Consider the following 12,388-nt stretch of genomic DNA (forward strand, 5'->3'; position numbering starts at 1 on the left):
CGCCGCTGGGAGCTGAGGGAGCGCAGCCTGGCTGCACGGCCGACGGGCACCGCGGAGCAGCTGGGTGGATGAAGGACATGGCCAAGCCTGCAGGCATAGGACTGTGCTGCCCCGGGACTGCTTGGGGGGTGGGTACCCAAAAAAGAGCCGTAACTGGTGCTTCTTGGGTGCTCAGGAGGCTCCTGGTGGGTGTTGGTCCACCTCTGCCAGACCCTGGATCCCTTCCCACAGCTGTAGCCCAAAGGCTTCATAGACCCAATTTGATATTCAATGTGGCTAAAACTGTTGTGATTTTTATCACGTGTCTTTAATTAGCTTCCTTTCTTTCCCTCTCTCTTCAATTACTCATGCAGCCTTCCTAGGAACGACTCCTACCACGACGTCTTTCCCTCAGGTGAGCCATGGCCACCATGTTCTTCTCCCCGCAACGGGGCTGATGGGGAGAAGATGGTACCCATGGGGCCCCACAGCCGAGACGGCCACTGGCGCGTGAGGTGGCCGGGCAGAATGGCGAGGTGGGGTGGGGAAAGGAGGCAAAATACAAGTCATGGGGGCACGCGGGTGGGAGATCAGGCTGCCACTGAGAGATGGACGGGGAGAGAGCGGCCTTTCCGAGCCACATCTTGAACCTGACGTAACCAGAACCTTGGAGATGAGACTTTGGGGATGGGGCTTGGGACAGAGATGTTTGGCGCTGGGGCCTGTAGAGAGTGAGGCTGAAAATGTCACCTGGGCTTGGTGGGCAGGTTGTGACATCCAGCTGCGACGGCGTCCCTGGGAATGGGGAAACGCACGCCGGACACGGTCACCCTTCTCGGCTGATTCCACTGTAGCAGAGGCCAGTTTGGCCAAGGCTGCATCTGATGGACCCTTGCAGCCACGGAGGAGAGAGGAAACACTTCCACAAGGAAGTGGAGCAGTGGCGGGGCACCGGTGGGGTTGCGTGACCTCTGGGTGTCACGCAAGTGTGGGCGCACGGGTGTCCGGGGAGGTGGTAGATCAAACGGTGCTGTGGGACTTCCCGCTGGATTTGCCAGAAAACAGTCAGAGCTGGATCGGGATGTTCTGGTCAGGATCTGTGAATGGGGCACGGGGAGAACAATGCGGCGTTGGGAAGCCAAGTGTTTTCAGTGACATTCCCGTGCCCTCCGCTTGATCATTGAAGCATGCGAAGTATTGTGGTTTCACTCAAAAGAGCTCCATGCTGAAAAGCCAGATGAGACTTGTATGGAAAGGAGTTTCTTGGCAGCCCTGAGCTCAGGGGATGATAGGAGCTGGTTGCCTCTGCCCGGCGCAGTGGAGCTGTGGGGATTTCCCAGAACTGGATCAAGGGCTTCCAGCAGTGTAGCCCAATTGAACTCGGCCTCCCCGGGGATAAGGGGCTGGTTTGAACTGTGTCCTGCCATGGGAAGAGGGGAAACGCAGCCGGGCGAGGAATCCAGCCCGCTGCTTCCGCCACCACCAGAGGCAAGGGGGGAGCAGGGATGGCAACTGTTGCTTTTGGGCAACCGCCACCATTCTTCACTGTGCTCTGCAGCAGAAGCCATCCTTCCTCGTCCCCTAATGAACGTGAGCATCACACAGCAGCAGGAGCTGCCTGCCTGGCTTTCCAGGTGTCGGACCTACCCACGGTAGCGTGTGAGGATGTGGCCACTGTCACCCCGTGTCCCCACCTCGCATTTGCCCACCAGCAGCGGTGGGGCCTGCAGAGCAGACGACCGCCTCTTCTCCTGAAGCCTGGTGCCATGTGTCCTCGGATGGTTTATTAACGGACTGTGACCAGGTGGGGTGGGGTTGGAAAAAGCTGATTCTCTTCCAAGTTCCTTGACGAGGGCTGGATCATCCCTGTGTCACCGAGCTGGAGAGGTTCACGCATCGCATCTCAGTGACTTCACCTGTTGACCAACTCGTTTGAGGATGTTACGGGCTGACACCTGGGGATGGAGAAAGGGAGTGTATTCCCTAATACATGGTGGGAGGTTACAGTATATGCAAATATTGAGATTGCGTTACGTACACAATTGTTGCCTGCCTATTGGGGCCGTGGACTTGACGGCTCACTGCTAATGGGTGCTGTCTCTGGTTGGCTTCCGATAGCTGGCTTCCCTGCCGATGGCCGTTTTCTCAGTTGTTCCTTTGGTGCCAGAGAGAAAACTCTTCTTTTTTTTTTTAACGCCCTATTTGGTAGCTCAGTTGACTGAAGGGGGGTTATAAGAAGGGGAAACCCACAGCTCCTTGAGCGTTTCACTTCTCGGCTATAACGTGTAGACGAGGCTTTGAGTGAAAGCCCCGAACCTGTGTGGGGATTGCTGAGAAGGACAGAGAGCAAAGAGGGTGCCTTCAGACGTACGGGGCAGTTACGGGAAGTTAAATACATTCAGTTAAGTGCGTTTGGATGGAGTCTGCCCCAGAAACCGGTTGGAGTGAGGTGGGAGATGCACCCGAAACACGTGATGGTGTCTGGTAAGGGCTTGAAGTACCGTCACTGATGTTCCCTTTGGCATCTGGGTTTTTCCCATGCATGGTGCCTCAGAATGGTGAGCTGGCAACAAGAGGTCTTCATCAGTGGCCTAAAACCTGGGGATGGACGAGGAAGGATCGTTTGTCCTGAGAGGGCCAGGAGGAGGGAAGACAATGCGGCTGGTGGTCTATTTGGAGACTGCGGAGACCAGGAAGGTTTGCAAAGTTTCATTCCCTGTTAGCCTGGAGCTTCTCGACTCCTTTCCCTTACAAAGTGCCCCTGGCCAGTGTTTCCATTAGCCATGGCTCACACCACATCCTCCTCTTTCTAACTCCATGCAGTAACAAAAGAGCGATCCGCCCGTTCCTTAAGTCAATACCGAGTGGAAGAACAAGTCTGCGGAGGAAGCAGCCTGGACCTTCAACCTTGCTTTACCAAAGCTTCCCTGCCAGCGTGCGACATTCGGCTTCCCGTCCCTGTGCTGGTTCATCTCCTGGGAGCCCAGACGCTGCGGTCCCCCATTCCCGAGACCGTCACTCTTTGTTCAGGGTGGTGGCACCGAATCCGCTTAACTCTCTTCCCGCCTCCTCCCATGCCTTGGCGAAGCCCCTGCGGTTTGTTTTGGATGTCCTTTTGCACCGATGTAGAAATAATGGATTCCGAAATGCCGACTGGGATGGACAGCAGGATCACCTGAACCCACCCGCTTGGCTTGCACGGTGATATCTGATTTTGCTTGTTCCGTCCAGCCGCCTTTGCAGTGAGTCAGACATCTCTGAGCAATTCCATCTGCCTCCAGGCTCTCGCTCCCAGGAAGCCAGAGACCAAAGGAGGCTCCCCCCCACCTCCCGGGCCCACCCCAAGGTGTGGAGCGTGAAGTTCGCCCGAGGGGATGTCTGTCTGCTCCCATCTCCTTTCTTCTCCCCCATGCAGTGCTCGGGTGGAAGGCATGACCTTGCTAATTTGGACAGGAATAAACCTTCCTGCAAAAACTCTGAGGGTTTTTCTTTTTCAGCTTAAACAATGCGACGTTTAATGGTCCAAGCGTCAGTGTTGCTGCAGCATTGGCTTTATAGATACCAAGTGAATCAACTTGGCTGCCTCTCCCAAGAGTTTGGTGGCTTTTTTTCTTCTCCTCCATCCCCTTTCCCTGTGTCCTGCTAATGAGAACTTCCAGGTGGACACTGGAAACTGTATATAAAGGTGTCTGTGCCACTAACCAAGTATTTCTCGACCTAATTTAGCAGAGCTTCCTTTGGCAAAAGCCCAGCTGGCAGCGGCGTGCCGCTTTTGTGATAGTTTTCATAAACAGCTGTAATAAAACCAGCTGCGTTTCTTTGCTGCTGCCTGTGAGGGCCTTGTAGGATCCTGCACGCTCGTCACAGAGAGCCTCAGAGCTGGATTTCGGGAGCTGGTGGATCAAAATCTAGGGAGGGCTTTCCCATTGGCCTCCCGGGGGTTTGGCTGAAGTTACGTGGCTGTTGCCCACAAGAAAAGACCATCTCGCTCTCCCTTAAAGAGCTCCTTTGCTGTAATACCGGCTGGTGCTTTCGCTGCTCGACAATTTCGGCCCGCCAGACTCAGGGCTTGTGGACCAGGCAGGTATTTCTCAAAGCACTCGCCTGAATAACCACCTTTTTTTTTTTTTTCTTTTTTTTTTTTTTTTTTTTGGTTGGTTTTTTCCTTGCCCGGGGAGACGCTCTCCTGCCTTTCTGTGATTCACTTACCCGTGTGGTTACCTCGGGACAACTCACTTGCAGTGAGTAACGCTGGTTTGCTGTGCGTGATCCCCTCAACCTCGGCGACCTTCGAGAATTGGAGCACGGAGCGGGGTTTGCCCCGGCATCAAAATGAGCGCGGAGGGAAGGGTGTCACCGTTCCCAGAAGAGTACGGGTGGGCGGCAGCTGCTGCTGGGGGCTTTGGAGAAGAGGGAAGAGGCACAGGGAGGGCAGAGCCCACCTATTTCCATGGCATCCCCTGCTTGGTACCTGCTGATTTTCCCGCTGGCAGCCAGCCTGGCTCTTCTGGGGGGGGTTTCCATCGATCCTGTGGTCCCGGGAGGGACAGGAGCTTTCTTCAGACCTGGACTCACAGATGGGATGCCTGAGCTGCAAACACTCCGACCGCGGACGAGAAGTTGGACCCTTCACAGCTGCCTGTCATCTTGCAAAATGGGGGGGGGGGGGGAGGCACCTGTGATCCTTAGCGCCTTTTCAGTGCCTCGATGACCGCCGTGAGAATAAAAATACGTATAGTTTTAATCCTACAGCTGGCTCCAGCAGTGCCACAGAGACCCATTATTTGCCTGGGAGAGGTGTGGACTCCAGGTCACCTGAGATATAATCTCTTCTCAAAGGAGTCCTCTGTTTTTTCCGTGTATTCCTTTATCGTCCTCATTTGTGCCAGAGGCTTCTGGATGCTCAAATCACTCACATAGAACTTCAATAAAAGTTCTCCTTGTGGGCTGTGGTGCCTGTTTCTCTCTGACCATACCAAATATACAGTGTAGTCTTGGGCTCAGCCATCGGTTTCCACATAAACCAGTGGCGTACGGTTAAAAAGTTCCAAGTGAAGGCGAAAACTCCGAGAGTTTTAACCAACATACAGAAGCATTCAGTCCCACGTGAAACATGTGAACTGTGTGATTCCACGCTGTCGCTTTTAAACAGCCAAGTGACTCGGGTTAGGTGCTTCTGCTCCCCGGAGAATTTGAGTGAGCACGTAGAGCTCCAGGAATTCTGCCAAAGCGGGTTTAATACTCCTACGTATGCAAAAAAGCCGTGGCCTTGGAAGAAGCAGACGCTGCAGCAGAGCGCTCATGAGAGCAGGGTTAGGCTGCATCGGAGCTTTCAGTTCCATTTCAGGAACCGCCGGTCAGAAGAGATATTTACAACATTGTGGAAAATACTATTTTTTGGTTTTTTTTCTTTCTTTTCATCAGGCCGATGTGATCTGGCCCCCAGGCTCGCCGAGGGTCCCTGAGGAACGCTGCTCTTGGGCTAACTTCAGGTTTTAGCGCTTACTCTTGCTCGCAAGCGTGACTACGCCGTGAATTTGCTGTGATATAACATACAGGTTTTCTTCCTGATTAACCAAAAGGATGCGTCTTGCTGTAATTATCATCCTTCATTTAGCATTTCGAGGCCACTTAGCCATTTCCGCCGATATTGGCTGTCTCAGGGCTGTGTACTGCACTGCCGCATCCCTCCAGGCGGCACAAGTGTCTCTCAGCCCTTGCCGTCATAGCGTTGATTCACCCATCGATTCCCCACCCATCCTGTCTCATCCTGGACCTTCTCACGCCCTCATTAGGAGAACGCCTCTGCCCGGCTCCCGTTGTCCCCCCACCTGGCAGCGGGGTCGGTGTAAGCCCTGCCCCGGGTAGGTTTGTGCTCCTGCCCCCCAGGGATGGAGCTGGGGCAAGGCTGGAGCCGAGACCAAGCTGTGCTTGGTCATCAGCGAGCGTTACTGGTGATTAACCACCACCATGGGGACATCTGCCCAGGTGGGAGGCAGGGTGCACGGCCAGAGGGAGGAGAGCACAGGAGGGGACACTGATGGGTGAAGAACTGGAAGACAGGAGGGGAGAGAGGGCTGTAACCCCGGCTGGGCTGTGGGGTGGGTTTCTGCGGTGCTGACCTACATGTCCACGGGGGAGAGAGGACCTACGTGTCCACGGCAGAGAGAGATGGGGTTTTACCTTGGGTTTAAGCTTTGTGTGGCGTCTCTGCACGCCGCCTGCCCTGCTCTGAGCAGCGCTAACTCTGGCAGGGTGAGCGCAGATATTTTAATTGCTTAATTTTTTCAACTTTTTTTTTGCTTCCTCCTTCTTAAAGTTTGATTTCTTTTTAGGTGATTGTGAACTTAGCTGTACTTCACAGGGAGGCCTGGAGTGAAGGTTTTGCTGTGCAGAATGGTATCTTTTTAATAGTACTATCTTTTAAAGATACCACTGGGTTCCCAAGGTGCTTCTTCTCCCTTCCCTGTCCCCTTCTCCCAGTATTTATAATCCAAAAAATCATAGAATCGTAGAATCATAGAATTGTTAGGGTTGGAAGGGACCTTAAAGATCATCTAGTTCCTGCCATGGGCAGGGACACCTCCCACTAGTCCAGGTTGCTCAGAGCCCCATCCAGCCTGGCCTTGAGCCCTTCCAGGGATGGGGCTTCCACCACCTCTCTGGGCAGCCCGTTACAGTGTCTCGCCACCCTCACGGTGAAGAACTTCTTCCTAACGTCCAGTCTGAATCGTCCCATCTCTAGTTTTAATCCATTCCCTCTAGTCCTACCATTACCCGACATCCTAAAAAGTCCCTCACCAGCTTTCTTGTAGGCCCCCTTAAGATACTGGTAGGCCACTATACGGTCTCCTCGGAGCCTTCTTTTCTCCAGACTGAACAACCCCAGCTCTCCCAGTCTGTCTCAGTCTGTCCATCAATCGTGATGGTTGTTTATTACGTGGTGGTTACAGCAGCTTTGAGCGTGTGGTGGGGATGTCCATGCTTGCTTTCTCCATCTCTCATCCCACCCTATAATGCAACACAAAGCTCTTCTCACTCCCACCCCCAACAAACCCCTTGGGCGTGTTCCTGCCTTTTATTCCCTCCCTCCCCCTTTCAACCACTGATGTATAAAAAGTTGCTTATCCATTTCTGGTACCCTCTGGCTGAGGAGACCCATTGTCTGTATGAAGGTGTCCGGTGTCATCTTAGATGTCCTCCTGGAGCAGAAGGTAGAGGCTAGGCTGAGGCAACCTCCTAGGAGATGTTCACCTGCCTTGTCCAGGTGTGTGGGATGCTCGAGGGTCTCTCAAATGGCAGTGGATACCTAGGCAGGCAGCGGGAGCTATTCCCAGTGGATGTGTCTGCGTGGAAGTGTCTACGCTTAAAGAGAAGTGGTTTTAAACCGGGACGGTGTCTCCTCCATAGCCCTGCTGACGGAGCATAGCTGTGTCACCCTGTGGGAGTATCCCTCATAGCCCTTCTCGAAGCGGGCAGCGTGAGGGGTTGCAGCGCTTCACAGGAGCGTGGAGTGGGTGACCTTTAACGCCCCGATCGCATCTCCGGGCTTTGGATTCCCCACGTGTGGAGGGGGCGGCACACGGGGAAGGGCTGGGTGAGAGCCCCTTTCCCAGCAGGATGCGAGCTTGCATGGCTCCCAAACCGGGATGAATAATCAAACCGTTGCTTCTCCTGAGACACATGACATTTCAAGGAAACGGGAGGCATCATGTGAATTTTGGAGTTCTTAAGATAGTCAGTTTTCAAACAAAAAGGCTTTTTAAGAGCCAAATGGCCCAGCTGAATGAGATCAGTGTGTAGCCTGGAGCTCCGACAGGGGTGAACTCTGCTCCGTTCATCCCATCCTTCCACGCAGGGCGTTGGAATTGACCCTGTAGCTTGCATTGAGTTCGTCCAGCCTCAGCTCTTCAGCCCTCTGTAATCCTTGCTTAACGAGCGATTGCTCCGATTGCCGTACCGCCCGCTGGACGCCAGGATACATACAAAGGTGTGGAGCAGGGAACAGCACTGAGACAGACCCACCAGACCTGAACCCAATGGAGAAGCAACTGGGCTGACCCCTTCCCCAAGACCCAAGCTTGTACGAGCAGCCGATCTCCTGAAACCTCTCCTCCTGGATTCATTCGGGGCGAGGGAGGAAACTGCAAATGCATTTTAATGCTGTATTTCAGCTCTCTTGGAGAAAGGGAGATAAGGATTACACAGGGGAGGAAAAAGAAGTCTTCATTCCCACCAGGGAACCTCTAACTTCTGGTTCTTCTGAGGCAGACAAGCAAAGGGTGCCTACATTTGCACTCGTGGGAGAAGAGTCTGGCTGCGAACGTGCTTTCTGTCACCATCCCCCTCGCTGGTCAGGCTGGCTGGTGCCTTCTGCCACCACCTTCCTCTCTGCCGCCCTTGCCACAACACTCCCCTTTCTTGCAGTTTCCGCTGGCCCTCAGTAAGCACTTGTAGATCTTTGGGGACCTTTATTTTGGGATCTGCTTTACGTGACGCCTGAAACAGCTTCTGTAACACTGTGAAAAGCCCTTTGACGGGAGCAGACTGTGGTCCTGCAGCCTGGGAGGGTACGGCAGACTCGACCTGTACGGAGAGGGACCTCAGCAGGCTTGGCCAACTCCTTGCCAGTCCCCACCGGTGACATTCCTCTGCAGCGGTGGAGGACCAGGGCAGCTCCGCGCAGCTGTGGGGACACACGATCCGTAGCCGGCAACCAAAGGAGCGTTTGTGAAACCGTAGCGTGTGAACCTGCCTTCTCATCGGCAGCCAAGCAGGCTGCGGTCCCCAGACAGCCTCCACCACCTCAGCACTGTCATGCCAGGGAAGGGTTGTCTCCCTCCCTGCCCGCCTTGGGCTTGGCTGGGAAAGGATCCGCAGCCGAGCCGGGGAAGGGCTGTGGTGCCGAGCGGCTGCCAGGAAATCTGAACCCTCCAGGCAGGTCTGAAGCTCCAAAGAAGCTCATTAGGAGCTGCTCAGCTCAGCTCAGCGAGGGGTTTGTCCCTGTCCTATGGTCCGGTACATCAGCTCTGTCACCCGCAGCGTGCCCCTGACTCCCATTTGCAGACCTGGGTACTTTAGGGATCCGTAGGTTCTGTGTGAGCAGAGGAGGAAGAGGCAGAAGCCCTCTTGTGCCCAGAGTACTACCGCTGGTGAGAGAGCGAACATTTTCTTCCTACGTTCATTCTTACCAATGAAACAAAGAGGGTCTTTAGGTCTTCCTACATTTCAGCTGCTATATAAGAAGCCTCTGGAGCATTTCCAATCTGTTAATGATGGGGGAAATGCTGCTCCCAAGATACATTTCGCGCTAAGCGAGTCTGGGAGAAGCAAGGTGGAGACAAGGATCTGGAGAGCAGAACCTACCCACTCCCACCTGCCTGCGTTAGAGGAGTCATGCTGCATCTTGCGCTGTTGGTGATGCAACGAACGGTTCAAGCTGTGCTAAAAGCCCAGCCCAAATTTCAGGAGCAGAAAGTGAACCCGCCCAGCTCCTTGCGGTTAGGACATACTCCTCTGAAGCGAGGGAGGTGGGTTCAAAACCCTGAGGCCGATAAAGGAAACGAATTCAAGCATCTCATTTGCTGGGCAGGTTCCCCAGCCGCAGAGCCAGTCATGCAAAAGGAGGAGGCTCCGTCCAAAGGGCTGATGGAGGAAACACCAGCACTTCAGTTAAACCCGTACGCTTGGTCTTCCCTGCTGGCTCTCTGCCCCGATGCAGGGTGGTGGCTTCCCGACAGCTTCTGTGTTCTCAAACTTAATATGAAACGTTGGGGCTTGGTTCACTCTCTTGGAGAAAGCAGTTGCCTCCTCTCCTTAACCCGCACCAGCTGGGAAAAGCCCACGTGCTGTATCGGCTCTGGAGGACTATCAACACCCGATGGACATCCTTCCGTCCCTTCCACCTGGGAGGAGACCACCGATGACTGGTCTCTTCATGATAACGGCGCTGGTTTCTAACCCCTCCTGCTGACAGAGGGGGGTACCTGGGCTGCTCTGCCACACAGGAGTGCTGACACCCCAGGCTCCTTCCGCAGCATCACTCCGATGGTCTCTTCCTGCGTGGCAGGATCTATGTTTGCTAACTTCTCCTGAACCTCTCCAGCCCAATTCTGCACACTAGCCCTTAAGGAAACGCAGGAGAGACTTCAAATTGAAACTCTTCAGGCAGAGTAACTCATTGCCCGTATTGCACCCTCATCAAAACACCAGTATTGCTCATGGACTGATGAGACTTTTGTGATTGCTTCAAGTGCTACCAGTAGCTTGGTCAGACGCGAACCTTAGCGTTAACCGGACAGACGCTCCTACCCTGTTGTGGGCTGGGGCAGCCGAGATCAGATACAGCATGTGGTTTTCCCCCCCGCCTTTCCCTCCTCAAGCAGCAACACGGAACTACATCATCACTGAGCAAAGCTACAGAAGGACCTGCCGCGCTCAGGACACACAATGACCAGCCACCGTGGTATAAAATTAATTCAGCGTTAAGAGCACCGCGGCTGACCCGACCGCAACCCTTCAGCAGCAAACTGCTTTTCCGTTGGGTTAGCACTGGGTCTTCTCCCCGGGCGCACGACTTCCAGGCAATCCGCGATTTTAATTCCAGACCAATTCTACACCAATCATTAGGTCTTGAAATGCTTTTGCTATTGTTCTCTCAGCTTTACTTCCCTGAATGACACGGTGGGACTCGTCACCTCACCCTTTACCCATTTTCCTAGTTATTAGCATGTTGAACATCAAACATTCTCAGGAACAAACCTGACTGACAGGTCAACCCAATGACCACGGTACTACGCAGGGAGGCACAAGCATCTCCTCAAATGCCTGCCCCTTAGAGCAGCGGGAAGAAGAGTGACTGAACTGGTTTCTGGATCTCCATCAGCACTCTAAACCATCTGGACATTATGCCCCCAGAAACCTGAGTCTTCCCCGTACTCCAATGAAAAACTATCAAAGGATGGAGCAGTCAGGGAGGGAGGCAGTAGTATGGTTGTTCTGTCCATAAGGGGCAACTTAGGTGAGATATTTTAACACCACGAAGGAGACCCACTCACCTTGAGCTAAAGATGGTCCTTTGAAAATATCCTGGGCAGTAACAGAAAGGAGTGTGGGTCCAGCGATGCCACTGACCGCTGACAATCCCAGCCAGGAGCTCAGCCCGGACCCAGCGGTGGGTGAAGAACCTGTCATCAGGCTGTAGCCTGGAAAGATTTTTTTTTTTTTTTTTGTAAGATAATATGAAAGTTTAGCTGCTCAGAACTAGCCTCCGGAAACTTAATGATCTAGTAACAGGGTTCTTCAATAATTGACCAATTCCTGTCAGGTCACCAGAAATGAGCAGGACCTTCGCGAAGCTGAGCTCCGCAGACAGCAGACAAGTCGTGCAACTGAGAATATAAAAAAGAGCTGGTTTCCTACAGGAAAAACACAAGACCAGATGTATTTCACACAGTGTTATTCACACATTTTCATTTTGGGTTTTTTTTTTTTTTTTTTTTTTTTTACAGTATATACATGTGAACATTACATCATTCAATATGAGCCACCTGGAGTCAAACCTAATCAACCTGGTCCATAAACAATCTATATCAAAAAGCGATACTTGAGCAAAAAGTCGAGTGGTTCTAGCCCAAGCCTAAAACAGCTGAAAGGAAAAACAGTGATTTTCACGTTCCTGGATAGAATTTGCGCAAAATGATTTTAAGAGAGCAAGTGGAAGATTATGTTCAAGATACTGACAGCACTAAAGATGATAGCTCTAGGACTGTTTAAATTCAACCATGGCATGAGTGCTACAGGGACAAAGTACTGGGACATGATCAGCTTCTGCCTGGACGTCCCCGGAAGCCCGACTTACTGTCTCGCATGTTGAAGAGAACGTCGGCTCTGGGGGTTATAACACACAGGGTAAAAATAGTCACCGAGGAGAATTCACGTGTCCAAAGAAGTGCCTCTAAAGTCACCCTCTGCACGGCGACGGGAAAGCTCTGGCTCCAATGACAGGGCTTGTACCCCTCGAGAGGAATCTTGTCAACTGCCACGCAAAAACTGCTTGGCAATCGGAACTGTGCTTACTGAACGACAGATTCAGAAACTGGAAGCGGGCCAGAACAAACGTTCCCATTTGCCTATTAATGAGTTAACACTACCATTAAAAAAAACAGGTAGCGCCTCAGATGTATGCTTTAATAAGATTTATGTAAACCTGATATAAACAGTAATACGACAGAATTCCTTACACAAGTTACACCACCACTGTTTTCTTTCCTCGTGATCAGACCCCTACCGTAACAGCCTTTTATGTGATCAATGGTCAAGACGTTGCTTCCGAACGACCTTGTTGATCAAAACTTTAGGTTAAGCCATCCAAATGAACGTTTTACACAAAATACTTACTTCAACAACA

This window comes from Rissa tridactyla, chromosome 3, assembly GCF_028500815.1.
Source record: "Rissa tridactyla isolate bRisTri1 chromosome 3, bRisTri1.patW.cur.20221130, whole genome shotgun sequence".
Taxonomy (NCBI): Eukaryota; Metazoa; Chordata; class Aves; order Charadriiformes; family Laridae; genus Rissa; species Rissa tridactyla.